At 46.5% G+C, this 17,081-nt stretch overlaps 1 pseudogene; it reads right to left on the reverse strand.

Annotated features, from left to right (window-relative positions):
- Positions 1-357: 357 nt before the first annotated feature.
- On the reverse strand, positions 358-8,161 carry LOC146798915 (uncharacterized; annotated as a pseudogene).
- Between the last annotated feature and the right edge of the window lie 8,920 nt (positions 8,162-17,081).

Consider the following 17,081-nt stretch of genomic DNA (forward strand, 5'->3'; position numbering starts at 1 on the left):
TAAGCAATGCACTAAGCCGGTTTCAGCTGATTTTGTTGGCACCACAACTCAGTACAACCTATCTTACACAGTCCAGCCCTCGTCTCTTTTCTCCTTGGATGCAATTTCCCTCAGCCGAGGGTGCAAATTATACCTGGTAGCTCCAGGCACAGAATGATCAGCGAACAGGGGCTGCCGGATAGCTTGTGTTTCCGGAGGAACAGCTGCATTCAGCACATTTTCATTCTCCTTATCTCTTTGAGTCCAAATTAGCTGGGCATTGCTAAACAGGACAAACCGAAGCACCTACTCAGTCTCGGAGTCCCCAATGCCATCCCTTACCCACTGATCATAGGGAAAGGGCAAAGGGATCCTGCATCAAGGAGTCGTGTGGATCCAGTTCTTACGACCAGTGACTTTGACTGTGGTACGCGAAGCCAAAAAGACTTGTTCCAGACCCTTCCACTGCGGCTCCAAACTCTTCTTCTGCTGGAAATTCTTGATTAAGATATAGTCCTCAGGCTGAATGTCATGGCTGGGTCCCTCTTGCGTAGGAGGCAGGGAATCCCGGACCTGTTGGTGAATAGAACATAAACTTTCAGTTAACTGGTCAGGTAACAAAGGGTTCTCAATATCAGAAAACCGCAGAGGGTGCGGGATGCCCCCGATATTTGCCGGGCGTCCCAACATGACCTCATACAGTAACAATCCTGTTCTAGAATGTGCTGTTATTCCATTAAGGGGAACGAAACGCGTTGGTTGTTGGTTCGCGTTTGCTCGTATTTTGAAGAGGAAGAAATTAAAAGGACTGTTTACGAATAAGCTTACGCTTTGTGGCTCGTGACTTCTTTCCTGGTGCTGCCTCCATTTGTCTTTCAAAATGTGCTGTTATTCTTGTCGACAACAGTGCTAATGGCAATGCATCTGGCCACTTTAACCCTGTTTTCTCCTGAATTTTTGCCAATTTAAGTTTGAGAGTACCATTGTACTTCTCAACCAAACCTGATGACTGCGGATGATTGGCAGCATGACATTTTTGCCTAACATGAAGGCCTTCACAAATCAATTAAATCACTTTTGTATTCAAATGACTTCCGTTGTCACTGCAGATCACACGGGGCAAGCCAAAATGAGGAAAGAACTCCTTCAAGAGTACCTTTATAGTCATAATGGCCGTTTTGTCTTTAGTGGGATACACCTCAACCCATGTACTGACTGCACATACAACAACCAAAACATACTTAAAATTATTCCATCCCTCCAATTTGATATAGTCGATTTGATGGACCTCAAAAGGAAAAGTAGGTGGTGCAAAGTTGTCAGAGGGTGTAGGGGTACCTTTCCCAGAAATATGCATCATGCCTATCATACAGTATTTCAATAAGCCAGCAGCTGTCTTTGAGATGTTATCATTCTGCCACACGGGGTCTAACAATTTGCAAATGCCTTTAGCACTAATATGAGCTGGATCGTGGGCCATAGTGACCACAGGAAGAACATATGCGTCTGGCAACATCATCTCTGTTTCCCTCATTTATCAATCCAACATCCCTCATAATTCAATTGTGCTGTACTTTTCTGCCACACTGCCAATTCGTCTATTGTGGCCTCACTTTGTATCTCTTTTACACTTTCAACAGTGTCTTCAAAAATGACAACTTCAGGAACCCACCTAGCCGGACCTGCTACAAACATTTTTTTCATCTTTGTCCGGGCCGTCTCCTTAGATGTCTGATCAGCAAAAGCATTTCGTCTATCTACATCATCAGTGACCTTCCGATGGGCGCTATACTTCACTATTGCCAATTTCTTGGGGAGTATCAAAGCAGACAAAAGCCTCAATATAAGGTGTCCATGCTGGATTTGTGCACCATGGGAAGTAAGGAACCCTCTCTCAGCCCAGAGTCGCCCAAAATTATGTGCGACCCCAAAAGCATACTGGCTGTCAATATAGATATTGACAACCAGTCCCTCACTCAACTCACAAGCTCAAATAAGCCAACTGATAAGGGACCTGTGATGTCTCTACTACTGTTCGCAGTGTGGTAATGGCATTAGCCGCAGTTGTAGTGCCATCTGGTAATTTGAAACAAGAGCTATCAACATATAGTTCCCCTTGTGGGTCAGAGAAGCGAACGTCAGTCAAGTCTACCCATCCTTTCATCTCTTCTTCTGTCCGGAAGATGTGCAATCTTGTTTGTCGACTTCATCGCTCTCCGAAGGGAGGGGTAGTAATGTGGCTGGATTCAGAGTAGCACATCTTTTAATGGTAATGTGTTTAGCAAACAACGTCAATTAATAGCCAGTAAGATGTGCACTGGTGAGGTGCTGATTCTTTGTTTTGTTCAAAAGTGTATCCACGGCATGGGGTTCCATAACTGTGAGGTCAGTATCAAGCACAAGTCCAGCCAATTGTGTGATTGAAGTGGCCACATCTGCGACCGCTCTCAGACAGCTCAGAAGGGCTCTTGCAACAGGGTCAAGCACTGCGGAGAAATAAGCACACGGCTGTTGCTTATTCCCAAATGTTTGCGTTAAAACAGAAAAAGCGCACAACCAGCCATCTCATTGACGTGCAACACAAACGATTTGGCATAATTAGTAGGGGTGGGCGGAATTTGCGTATTCGCGTTACGCTAATCTCCGCGAAACGCTAAAAAATCTCCGCGAGCACGCAGAAATTCCACGAACGCGCGGAATTGCTTGTTCGGGATACTTTTTTCCTGTTCGCGATCGCTGTTTGCGCGCTCGGGGTGAAATATCTCGCGAACACGCATATTGAGAACGCAAACAAGCCAAAATTTCGCGAAGTCGCGGAACGCAGATTTTTGGTCAATTTCGCATTCTCCGCGGAACGCAAAATTACCCAAATTCCGCGAGCAGAACGGATTTTACCGCCCAGGCCTAATAATTAGGGGTGCCAAGTACTGGAGCCGAACAAAGCACAGTTTTCAATTGCTCGAAAGACTGCTAGCATTAAGGTTATCCACTGTCGACAGTAGGAAGTGATACCTATAAAAGCACGCACATCTTTATGAGTTTGTGGAATGGGCATGTTTAACAATGATGCTGATGCGCTCAGGGGTCAACCTCCTACCCTCCTCTGACAGAAGCTGACCTAAATAGGTGACCTCCTGTCGACAATACTGAAATTTAGAAAGAGAAACCTTATTGCCATGTTGACCTAATTGTAACAATAATTTAACTGTGCTGTCCCTACAACCTTGTTCTGTGTCAGAAGCAATGAGCAAATTGTCAACATACTGCAACAATACGTTACCTGAGGGAAGCGACAAGGAATCCAATTGACCTTTCAATGCCTGACTATAAATACTTGGACTCTCAGTATAGCCCTGAGGAGCTCGACAGAACCTCAAGCTTCTACCAGCTAGGGTGAACCCAAATAGATATCTACTGTCTGGACGGATATCAATACTAAATTATGCATTTTTGAGATCAATAACAGAAAAATTGGGCAGTAGAGGAACCACAATTTTGTTAACTTCACGCAAATCAGTCACAAAACGGTAAAACTCCTCATGATCATCAGAGGCATCTGAAGGTGTCCATTTAAGAATCGGAAGAATGGGACTATTACAAATATTGGGAGACGTCTCTTCAACTACTCCTTTGCATATCAAATCCTTAATAATCTATCGAAGGGCTCCTTCCCCCGCCTGGGGTATCTTATACTGGGGACTACAAGGCAAAATAGTATTATATTTAATTTGGATCAAAACCGGTGGTATATGCAACAGTCTTACATCTGTATCACCCGTCGCCCATAAAGTAGATGGTACATCAGCAAATTCAACACTGTTTAGCACCTACACTGGGACCCATCGTCATATAAAACACCAGCCGGAGAACAATAAATAGAGGCATGTAATTTCTTCAACAAATCCAAACCCATTAAATTTTCAACACAATTGGACATCAACAAAAACGGAGAATCCACAATAAAAGGACCAACAGTCAATGCAAGGGGGCGCGAAACGGGGCTCACAACCGGTACACCTGAAAAACCGAACAAAACATTATTTTGGCCAGAGAGAGCCACCCCAGGGACCATATTTTGAGACACAGAACTTTTCATCGCACCTGTAACCACCAAAAATACCTTAGCTGAACCCTGCAAATCTGCAGTGACTTAAGGACCATGCTGATCTACAGGTATCGGAACTGGTCCTCACTCTGTCCCTGGCTGTCCACGCTATAAGACATCCCTGTGACCTCATCTGTATCATAATCATCATGATAATACTGCCCATCACGAGGGTCATCAAAATAATTGCCATCAGAACGACCCTGTGAGACCGCGGCATTCTGAGCTCCATCGGTCCCATGTCCTCATCCACGAGAACCTCGCCCTCTAGGAGCTGCAACCTTCTGCAAAAGCACAGGACACTCTCTATGCCAATGGCCCTCCTTCTTAAAATATGCACACTGATTCAGCCCCAAGGGTGTCGTGGTCAGCTGTCTACTAGTGCACGGAAGCTATCTGGAAGGACCACCACGTCCTCTACCATTCCCCCTAAACGCTTGCTGTAACAACCTCTTCATATGCAACTTTGTAGCAATTACCAGACATATTATGGTAGTTCCAGTTGCTTTATTTTCTGAGTATCTTCTTTACATGTTAACCTCCAGCAGTTCCAGGAAAAACTGGCGTCCACAGAACTAAGACATGACATCACTTCAAAGAACTTTCATGTCCATGGAAACAAAAGAACATCTCCACATATCTCCCCCCTTATACAATAAATGAAAAATTAACATAACAATAATACATTTCATTAATACAACATTGATTTGAACTGCTACAAAAGAAAAACATTTGAATAGTATAAATAGGATCCTATGCATTAGAATTGAGCAGTATCACCAGGATGCTGGACCTACAAGGACTTCTTAGCTCCTTGTATAATTAGGATCCTGTACATTAGAATTGAGCATCATCACCAGGATCCTTGACTTTACAAAGACTACCTTTACTCCAGGACTTTCCGTCACTCAATTGAACAACAGATTTTTTAACATCAACTACTCTCTTTGGTCTACAAAATGTACTCTCACCTTTTCTTACAAAACCAAACTTCCTTACAGCCACCCAATCACCACGATTGCTTACAGCCACCCAATCACCACGATTGATATCCAAATCTTTGACTGCCTTTCTTTTATCATAAATGACTTTGTTACGTCTTTGAGACTCCATCGCTTTTGCCGACATACAATCACAATCAACCCACACTTGATATTTCTTATATAACCACATAGGTGATTCCTTCATTGCAGGTTTTCTTCCCTTGAGAGCCACAAATGGAGACACACCTGTTGTAGAAGGTGGCGTAATTATATGAGCCCAAATCATCTTACACAACTCAGATTTCCATGAAAGCCTGTTGGCCAAAGACAATTGGATGCTCTCCATAATTATCCTATTGACCCTTTCAACTAATCCATTAGCGTGCGGTCTAAATAACGCCACTTTTTCATGCTTGATACCAAGACCTTCAAGAAAACTTGTCATGGTCGTGGAAATCAATTGTACACCATTATCAGAAACCGATATTTTGGGAATTCCTTCTTCCACGAATACTCCTTTCAAAAACTCAATTACACTTTCCCTAGAAGTGTCTTTCATAGATTTAACCACAAACCACTTACTGTGGTAATCCACCAAAACTGCAAAAAACCTGCCTCTCACACCCAGCTTATCCACTGGACCAATGAAGTCTAACGCTAATCTTTACCATGGACAAGTGGGAAAATCTACACATGCAAATGGTGGCTGTCTCACTATCTTGCATTTGTCACTATTGCTACAAGCAACACAGTCACTAACCACACTTTCAACTTCACTGTCCATATTTGGCCACCAAAAGGACTGTCTCAATCTTTTCTTTGTTAAACTTCTTCCTAAATGTCCCTCATGTACGCTTCTCATAATCCTACCTCTCAGTGCTTTAGGAGGTACAATACGATTACAATGATAAACCTTATTTCCAAGAATGCACAATTCTTCCTTCACTACAAGATAATATTTAAGAGACTCATTAAGAGTGCCTTCCCAACTTTTGCTGATTAGGCTCTTAAGTTGCTTGTATTCTTCATCATTATGGACAGCACCACTCCATTCTTCTTCCGTCAAAGCTAACTCTTCATCTACTGGACTGACATCAAATTCATCCATTAGAAAAACATCTTCCTCCTCATTTACTGGTAAACGGGTTAAACAATCTGCCACTACATTTTTTCTTCCCCTAACAAATTCCACATCAAAATTTAGATCAGAAACAGATAACAGCCACTTAGAAATGTGAGGAGTAACACTACCTTCCAGCCCTCTGCCACATTTGAATACATGCAACACGGTTTATGATCAGTCCTAAGTGTGAATGGCAAACCCCAACGATAATATCCAAAATGGTTTAAACCCCAATAACAAGCTAGGGATTCTTTTTCAATTGCTGAATAAGACAATTCAGCACCTTGCAATCTTCTTGAAGCGAAACCAAAGTAACGGTAAGCTCCAAAGGAATTACGAAAGAAGTTAATGGTCTAGACTCTGAATGTAGGTTCACTTGATGGTAAGATGCAGACATATCGAGAACACTAAATACACTTCCTTCCCCCATCACACTCAACATTTCATTAATATTAGGTAGAGGTTGTCGACTTTGAGACTCCATCGCTTTTGCCAACATATAATCACGATCAACCCACACTTGATCTTTCTTACATAACCACATAGGTGATTCCTTTGTTGCAGGTTCTCTCCGTTTGTGGCTCTCAAGGGAAGAGAACCTGCAACGAAGGAATCACCTATGTGGTTATGTAGGAAAGATCAAGTGTGGGTTGATTGTGATTGTATGTTGGCAAAAGCAATGGAGTCTCAAAGACGTAACAAAGTCATTTATGATAAAAGAAAGGCAGTCAAAGATTTGGATATCAATAGTGGTGATTGGGACACCATTTCTTTCAAAAAATATGTTCATCCATGTCACCCCAATAATATTCATTTTTCTTCCACCATAACCCACTGCTTTCACATCAGTAGGCAACAACTCTTCCAATTTTCCTTGTACAACATCCATGTAGGTTTCCTTAGAAATTAAAGTAAAAACTTTCTGAGTCTACCAGTACATTAACTTGAGCAGTACCTAATAAAAATAGTACAGTAAGGTTTTTGTAGTGGTTCAAAACTTTCTTTTTTTATACCTCGTAAATTTGCATTTTCTTCTACAGGGCCACAGTTTACAGGACATATGTTATCATTCACGCACACACACTCATCAACAGTGGATATGATTTCATGTTGTATTTCTTCCATAACTTCTACTAGTTTTACAGAGGAATTTTGTAATCTTCCCTTTGATCTGCAAGCTTTCGCCAAATGAACTTTCCTGCCACAAAGTCTACAAGTCATGCCTCTTGCCGCACATGCAAGACTGGAAGCAATGTGCCCCGGAGCTCCACATCTATAACATATTATATTTCTCTTCTCAATTATTTTGCTTTCTACAGGTTGTGAAGATTTAGGTTTTGAATTTAATTTAATCTCTCTGACATCAACCACTGAAGATTCTTTGTCAAAATTCTTGACAACTGGTTTATTCAAATCAATTTCTTTCAACCACACCTCTGTTTTCTCCATGCTTCTGGCAATTTGTATTGATTCCTCTAACGTGGGGTCCATAGACAAAAGTCTTTCCTTTACTTTTCTATTATTTGTACAACGTACTATCTAATCCCGAATAAGGCTTTCAGATAAACCTTGAAACTCACAAGTCACAGCTAAACCACGCAACATGGCCACATAAGTCATAACATCCTCATCATGTCCTTGTATTCTAGAAAAAAATGGTGTCTTTCAAACACAATGCTCATTTTAGGTGTGAAATGTTTCTCTAACATCTGTATAGACATTTTGTAAACATTTATAGGCTGACCATCACCCATTCCTAAAGATACTTCCGGTAAATCATCATAAATTCTGCGACCTTCAGTTCCTAAATGATGAAGCAATATGGCTTGTCTTCTCATAGGGCCATATTTATCCCCCCCCAATAGCCAACATGTATGTGAAAAATATATTTTTCCATCTTTTCCAAGGGATAACTGGCTCTCCAGGAAGGGGTAAAAAACTAGGCGGAGCTGACATACTTTGTTCTGCCATTTCTTTCACTCAAAATAATAATCCAAAATAATAAATTACCATAAAAAATGTAAACAACAAACTAACATAATAAGTTGAAATAATTGCCTAAAATAACAAAATGCAATAAGGTCCATTAACTATATAATACAGTTATATATGTGCCTGTATAAAGGCAGGATAGTCCTCTGTCTAAGTAGACTGACAGGAAGTCTCCGGAGACAGAATAGTCCTCCTTCTATGTAAACTGCCAGAAAATATCCGTGTTGCACGCGATGAAGATGATGTAGCTCGAGAAGGGGAACTCTTGACTGCTCTCGTGACTGCTCTCGTGTTAAGCACGTATCCCTCATTAGCGAGTTTCACATTTCAAAAGTAAACAGCGTGCACCATCTCTCATCAATTTGGATGATTTAGATGATTAAATTACACACAATAGAAATGTGCCAAATAGACCCGATGATAAGTCACAGTAAACAGTTACACGTGCACAGTAAAGGAACAATTATATGTGTTTAAAGATGGAAGTTCATCCAAATCTTCCGTTTTGAAAATCGAGTCTTAAAATCTCGTAGTGCTTGAATAAACACTAACTCCAGCTATTATCCTCTCTTTCAGGTTAAAGGATTAAATAACTTACAGTTCAGCTGAATTCATTGCGCCTTCTTTCATTAGTGTTGTCAATCTTTACACAACACTTTTCCTGGGGTGGTGGTTAAGTATTCACAGTTGCCCCCTGCGCAACAAGCGTGAGTCCTTCGTTGGCAAAAATTGTAGTAATTACCAGATATATTATAGTAGTTGCAGTTGCTTTATTTTCTTGTATCTTCTTTACATGTTAACCTCCACAGCAGTTCCAGGAAAAACTGTCGTCCACAGAACTAAGATCCAAGGAATGGTTGGGTCGTGCACAGACCGGGCAAGTGGAAAAAGTGAAGAATTTGTCGGGTGCCACTGAGGTATCACTCTCATAACCCTGGGAGTGTGAAAAGACAAAGTGATTCTCATGCGTTGGCTGGACACAGGCAACGTCCCTCTGGGCACACCTCTTCAAGCGAAAGCTTAAAACGTGTTTAAACCATCTGAGCGCAACATTGAGTGAGGATGCAGTGAATACTTAAAGTCAAAATATTTATTGGTCACTGATTTTTTCAAAGTGCTTCATGCGCTTTAAATGAAATGATGATGATATTATATATACTCCATATCATCTGGTTATCATGGTCCCAATGCATTTCGGGCCCATCTGGCCCTTCATCAGGGGAATCTAAACAAAGAGATACACATATATAACTAAACATTTGCAATGAGAGGTTACGCCATAAAACAAAAGCCAATAGAGGACCCTGCCAATGAGTCCACAGAACTAAGACATGACATCACTTCAAAGGACTTTCATGTCAATGGAAACAAAAGAACATCTCCACATACTCATTATGCTTTTTATCTGTCTTCTCTTTCTCCCCCTGATCACGATGCTCATAATATTGAGCCATATTCAAAATCACAGAGGAGGAAGAGGTGGTCCAGGTACTCTCAGCCGCCTTCAAACGAGTCGCAATTCCAGGAAGTAAATTAAAAACAAATCTGTCAACAAACAACCAAACTCCTCCTTCAATAGACAGATCCTATCTACTATACTCCAAGAATGTATCTTCAAACCAAGTAAAGAAATCAGACATGCTTTCATCTTTCTTCTGTTTACAAGCCAACAACGTATCCCAACTTACATTCTTTAGCAGAATAAGGGAATATATATATGTAATAATGCGGCCGGGCAAAGCAAGTATCTCGTCTCGAGAGATTCTAGAGTGCAGTGAATATTACAGTATTAGCTCTCAGCTGACCCGGAAGAGCCTGCCCCTTGAGGAATGTTTTGATATTGGATACTATAATATTCACTGCACTCTAGAATCTCGTCCCATAATGATTTGCAGGGCCTTTGGTTGGGATTGTATTTTTGCCCATAACTGTGCTTGGGGTGGTCCTAGGAGGATGGAACCACCACCGAATCGTTCAGCATGATGTGCTCTTTGTGTTCAAGGCATCTGTTTGGTTCTCTCCCTAGGTTAGGGAGGACCCCAAAATCATCACCTCTCTCACTGCTTATTACATTTTCATTTTCACTTTTGTCAGGTGACTATATGCATTTTTGCATTGAAAGTAGGGGTGGGCAGAAATTCTGCGAACATGTGGAATTGCTTGTTTGCGATACTTTTTTCCTGTTCGCGAACGCTGTCTGCGTGCTCGGGGGGAAATATCTCGTGAACACGCATTTTGAGAACGCAAACAAGGCAAAAATTCCACGAAGCCACGGAACGCAGAATTTTGGGCAATTCCGTGCTCTCAGTGGAGCGCGAAATTACCCAAATTCTGCAAATTCCACGAGCGTGATGGAATTTACCACCCAGGCATAATGTAAAGATAGAGTTACTTGTTGTTTTATCGAAAGTATGTGAGGTTTCCGTTTTATCCATTGTGATGAGATGGAACTGGAGTTTTTGTTCATCTCTGCAGAATTCCACGTAGTGGTTCTCCACCATCTTCGCCCACCCTTAATTTTTGCCTGGCAAAGTGTTAGAAAACCCCGGGCAACCGGGTTAGCAGTCACCCGGTTTTTCCCAACACAAGGGGTAGCTTGGCTCGAGCGGTCGGGCGTCAGGCACCGTGTTAAGCGTACGTCACACCCTCACAATAACCATGCGTTCATCCGTTCCAAAAACGACTCTACACCGTAAAAATTTATGAAAGAATCTCTTTGTGTTTATCTTAATTTTTCTCTTAGTTGCAGGGTTATGACACAAATACAATACAAAAGGATTTTCTTCAGAAATAGCAGGTCAATTAAATAATAACACTTTTCAGGTGCAATAAATAGGATTAGGTCTTAAATACACAAGGAATAAATCGAGGTGCGATGAATACATAGGGCAAATAAATACTGTCAGACAATAAATACAAGGCAGGAATAAATACGGTCAGACAATAAATAAAACACCTTCAATAAATAATATAAGCCATCAAACAATTACATTTATGAGGTAGATTGATTTTACCATGCCCAAGTACAGCTTATGGTCACTGGGGTGGCCTGGGGATGTCCCACCTAGAGTGGTCAAGGCTGGGGCCTAAGCTGAGGTAGAATGAGGGAAACCTAAGGTTCTGATTCTTCCAACTACACAGTCCCTCACACAGGTCCCTGCACCAGTCTCAGTTTACCCCCTAGCACTCTCAGGTTGGTCCTAACACCCCTCTAGCCCCAAGACTGGTCTTTTAGGGCTCCACAGGGCCTCAGATGCCCGTTCTACCACTTACTGCCCTTTTCACGAAGATCGGCTCCGCTCGGCGCCGGGTCGACGTCGCTGGGCGGCTCCGGTTCGATGTCGTGTCGATCTGTTCCACTTGACGCCGTGTTGATGCCGTCGGGCGGTTCCGATTCGATGTCGCTGGCCGGCCTCGGTTCGATGTTGCGTCGATCTGCTTTACCTGACGCCGGGTCGATGCCGTGAGGCGGCTCTGGATGGATGTCGCTGGGCGGCCTCGGCTCGATGTCGTGTTCCGGCGTCACAGGGTCCCGGTTCCCCCGCTTCCGGGCGACTCCAGAGTGCGACCTTCACTCCCGACCTCCGTCGGCTCCACTTCGGGTTCCGGCGACTCCGGAGTGCGATCTCCACTCCCGACCTCCTGCGCGCTTCGCCTCAACCTCAGGCGACTCCGGAGTGCGACCTCCACTCCCGACCTCCTGCGCGCTTTACTTCAGCTTCCGGCGACTCCGGAGGGCGGACTTCACTCCCCCGTCGTCGCCTCACCTCGACCTCAGGTGACCTCTACTCGACCTCCGGTGTCTCTCCACGACCTCCGTCGGCGCCCTCACTTGACCTCTAGCGGCTCCGGGTACGACGTCTGCCTTCTGTCAGCGCCGCTTCTCCACCTCGGGCTCCAGGTCTCCAGGCTTCTCGACGTTGGGTCTCCAGGAGGATTCCACCAAACAGGTCAGGAACTTGCTGTTCTTCTCCTTTAAGGCCTGTTCCGGCTGTTCAGGTCCTTAAGATGATTTTCTGGTCTTTATCCCACACAGGGCTTTAGGCTGGGCTTGATCAGTAGGGACTAGTATCAAGGGTGGGTTTCTGGACCCCACTCCAGGCACAAGTTTCCACCCCTGCTGCCTTACTCCTTCCTCCTTCTGTTTCTCTGCCCTCTCTCCTCTCCAGTCAGGTGCCAACTGCCTACTCCAACTGCCAACTCTGAGCTGGCTTCCCAACATTCTAAACCTGCCTCACACTGTCACAGGGTTCTAGAATGTTCTGGAAGGTACTAGTAGGTTCCAGCTATGTCTCAGGTGACAATGGGTGGCCACCATTTTGTGTATCAGGCCCTCAGACAGAAGTTCCAGGGTAGGGAAAATGGCTCCCTGACCCTGCATCAACACTAAAAAGTCTGGTGGTTCCCAAAAAGGAAAAATACTAACAGGGTTTGAGGCAAAAGTGGGACAAAATAAATAATGATGAGGAGGGACCACCCAAAGGGCTGACAGGTCTAACACGCGTCCCCCCAGCTGAAAGTGGGGAGAGCTACCCAACCCCTTGGGAGTTCTCATCACTAAGGCGGAAATACCTTGAGAGACCGTCTGCATTGGCGTGGTCCACTCCAGGACGATGTTCCACCTGAAAGTCCATTCCCTGTAGGGAGATAGACCACCTTAGCAACTTGGGATTCTCCCCCTTCATCTGCATCAGCCAACGAAGGGGTCTGTGGTCGGTCTGAACTAGGAAGTGCGTGCCAAACAGGTATGGCCGCAGCTTCTTCAGAGCCCATACCACTGCAAAGGCTTCACGCTCTATTGCACTCCACTTCTGTTCCCTGGGAAGTAGTCTCCGGGAAAGGAAGACCACGGGTTGATCCAGACCCTCTTCATTGAGTTGCGATTACACTGCCCCAATGCCATGTTCCGATGCATCCGTCTGGACAATGAACTCCTTGGAAAAGTCTGGGGCCCGAAGGACCGGGGCCTCGCACATGGCTTGCTTCAGTTTTACAAAGGCCTGCTGACAAGCCTCCGTCCAGACTACCCGTCGAGGTTGTTTCTTGGACGTAAGCTCCGTGAGGGGGGCCACAATGGTACCGTATCCCTTCACGAAGCGGCGGTAATATCCGGTGAGGCCCAGAAAAGCTCGGACCTCAGTCTGAGTCTTGGGGGGTTCCCAGGCCATGATGGCCTCGATCTTCGCCTGGAGGGGTTGCACCGCTCCCCTACCCACCAAGTGTCCAAGGTACACTACCGACCCATGCCCGATCTGGCACTTGCTGGCCTTGATCGTTAAACCAGCTTGTCTCAGGGCCTGGAGAACAGCTTGCAGGTGACGCAAGTGATCCTCCCAGCTGTTACTGAAGACGGCTATGTCATCCAGATAAGCAGCAGAGAAACTCTCCATTCCAGTGAGGATCTGGTTCACCAGACGCTGAAACGTGGCAGGTGCGTTCCTAAGCCCAAAGGGCATCACACAGAACTGGTAGTGGCCTTTGGGCGTGGAGAAGGCTGACCTTTCCCTAGCTCCGTCAGTCAGAGAGATCTGCCAGTACCCAGAAGTAAGGTCAAAGGTACTTAGATATTGGGCAGCTCCCAGCCGGTCAATCAATTCATCCGCCCTTGGGATCGGATGAGCATCAGTCTTGGTTACTGAGTTCAGTCCCCGGTAGTCCACACAGAACCTCAGTTCCGGTTGGGCACCCGGTGGTGCGGCTTTTGGTACTAGCACCACCGGACTGGACCAGGGGCTGCTGGAAGGTTCGATCACTCCTACCTCCAGCATCTTAATAACTTCACTGTGAATGCTGGCCTTCACCTTGTCTGACATCCGGTAGATCTTGGACTTCACAGGTGGGCTGTCTCCTGTGTCCACATCATGGACGCACAGGTGAGTCCTACCCGGAACAAGGGAGAACAACGAAGAGTACTGTCCCAGGACCTGGCGGCAGTCCTCCTGCTGTTCAGGAGTTAGAGATGGGGAGAGAATCACTCCCTCCACCGACCCATCCTTCTCTTGAGACGCAAACAAATCGGGGAGAGGCTCGCTTTCCACGTCCTCTGCTCCGTCAGTCACCATCATCAAAATGACTTCGGGCCTCTCGTGGTGGGGTTTGAGGCGGTTGGCATGCAGCACCCGTAGGGGCTGACGAGGGGTCTTAAGATCCACCAAGTAGGTAGCCTTACCCTTCTTCTCCAATACCTCAAAGGGTCCTGACCAGCGATCCTGGAGGGCGCTAAGCTCTCCTGGTTCGATCACCCACACCTTCTGGCCAGGCTCCAATTCCACCGGGTGAGCGTTGTGGTCATACCACGCCTTCATTACTGCTTGGCTGGCCTCCAAGTTGTCAGAAGCTTGCTTCCACAACTTAGCCATTTGGCTTCGGAAGGCCAGCATGTAGCTCACCACGTCCTGGGGAAGCTTTCTGGGAGTTCTTTCCCATCCGTCTCTCACCAGGCTGAGAGGTCCACGCACAGGGTGCCCATACAAAAGCTCGAAGGGGCTGAAGCCCACTCCCTTCTGTGGCACTTCCCTGTAGGAAAACAATAGACAGGGTAGGAGGACGTCCCACTTCCTCCGCAGGCTTTCAGGCAGACTTCTGATCATGCCTTTCAAGGTTTTGTTAAACCTCTCCACCAGACCATTGGTCTGGGGGTGGTAAGGAGTTGTGAACCGGTAGGTCACCCCACACTCCTTCCACATGGCCCGCATGTATGCTGACATGAAGTTGGTCCCCCTGTCGGCCACAACTTCCTTGGGAAAACCCACTCGGGTAAAGATTCCCATCAAGGCCCTAGCCACAACAGGTGCTGTAATGGTCCTTAAAGGTATAGCCTCTGGGTACCGTGTGGCATGATCCACCAGAACCAGGATAAACCTGTGACCAGCTGTAGTAGGCGGATCTAATGGACCCACAATGTCGATGCCCACCCTTTCAAAGGGGGTGCTAACGACAGGAAGTGGTTCCAGGGGAGCTTTCAGCTTCACCCCTGTTTTCCCACTGGCTTGGCAAGACACGCATGTCCGGCAGTAGGTGTCGGACGACACTTTCATTTGAGGCCAATAAAAGTGTGGGACAAGACGGGCGAAAGTCTTGTCTTGCCCCAGGTGTCCTGCCAAGGGGATCTCGTGAGCCAATTCCAGTAGGAAGGCTCGGTAACGTTGAGGGACTACTAGGGCTCATGACGATCCATGTAGGGGTGCCTTGGGTTCACTGTAGAGGAGGCCATCCTCCCAGTAAAGGTTGTAGTTCCCCTCAACGTTCCCTGCTGCCTGGGCTTCGGCCTGTCGCCTCAGTCCCTCAAGGGTAGGGCACTCCCTCTGGCCCTTGCAGAATTCCTCCCTGGTCGGCCCTCCCTCCACGTGCCACTCGGCCGGGATGGGTAGGTCCTCCAGTTTGGTAACATCCCCCACCGCGGACTCCTGGTCCACCACCTCCGGTGGCCTATCCGTCACACGGGGCGTGGATGCCGAGTCAGGCTCCTCCTGTCCTCGGTTCTTCCCTTGGTCGGTAGCCGGCTGTGCCTTTGTTCCAGGCTCCAGTCGAAACAAACTCCCTCTCCGGGTAGTCTCGGACCCTGTGCTAACACAGGCCCAGTCAGGTGTACCCAGCATCTCAGCATGAGTCCGGTATTCCACCTCCTTCCAAGCATTGTGCTCCATGTCATTCCCCAGTAGACAATCGACCGGCACGGCAGGGCTTACGGCAACTCGAAGTGAACCTGCAACCCCCTCCCATTCAAAGGGAACCTCGGCCACCGGATAGTGGCCGGTTCTGCCGTCAGCCATCGCGGCTGGGTGGAGTACATCGGGAATTACCTGCTCTGGAGACACCAGTTGGCTACGTACCATAGTCATACTGGCTCCTGTGTCTCTCAGAGCCTCCCCTCTTTGGCCGTTGATGGTGACCCACTGCCCATACTTTGTGGTATTTGCGGGCACCTGGATCTTAGGAACCATCTCCCGTTCTCCCAGGGACACTAAAGTGACACCCGCCCACTCCCTTCCCTTAGTTAAGGGCATCTCCTCCCCGAGCACTACACTAGCTACTCCGGGGGCCTTTCCTCCAATGGGAGGGGGTGGTCTTTTCGGGCACTTCGCATCTCCCTTATAGTGTCCGACGCCACCGCACTCGAAGCAATGGACAACCCTTGGCTGCTGACTCTGGCCAGGATTAGGGTTTCTGGGTGGGTTAGCCCTAGGGGTGAATCCTGTTCCCTTTCCTTGGAAGTTATTTTGGGGGCCTTTAGAGAACTCCTTTTTCTTTTCTCCTCCCTCTTTCTTCTGGGGGGCGCCCTGTCCGGCCTTTTGAGTATTCCCTCCAGTCCCCCTTGTGGACACCCGGGTACTAGCCCAAATGTCCGCCTCCTCAGCAAGCTTCCGGGGATTGGTCAGCTTGCTATCCACCAGGTGTTGATGCAGTTCAGGGAAACATTTTTCGAGCAGGTGTTCCTTCAACATTAAATCAAACAACCCCTCGTAGTCCCTCACCTCACTGCCCTGAATCCAACCCTCTAAAGCCTTCTTTGCATAGTCCAGGAAATCCACCCAATTCTGTGTGCCCAGTTTGTGGCTACCCCGGAACTTCTGTCTGTACTTCTAGGGTGTTAGTCCAAACTTTCTTACGAGCGCCACTTTCATGGTGGGGTAGTGGGTCTGCTCATCCTGCTCTAGGGCCAATAATGCATCCCTACCAGCTGGAGGCATGTATTTGTACAATCCCCCTCCCCAGTACTTCTCTGGCACCCCATGGGCCCTTAAAGAGACCTCATAGGCCGCTAGCCACTTGGCAATATCATCCCCTGCACTATAGCTAGCTACTATGTCTTTCGGCAGATAGGGTTTGGGTTCCCTGGTGATTTCTTTGTCTTTGCTGCCACCATTAGGAACGGTGTGTGCCCCGACTTGTAGAATCT

This window comes from Triturus cristatus, chromosome 9 (genome assembly GCF_964204655.1).
Source record: "Triturus cristatus chromosome 9, aTriCri1.1, whole genome shotgun sequence".
NCBI classification, from domain to species: Eukaryota; Metazoa; Chordata; class Amphibia; order Caudata; family Salamandridae; genus Triturus; species Triturus cristatus.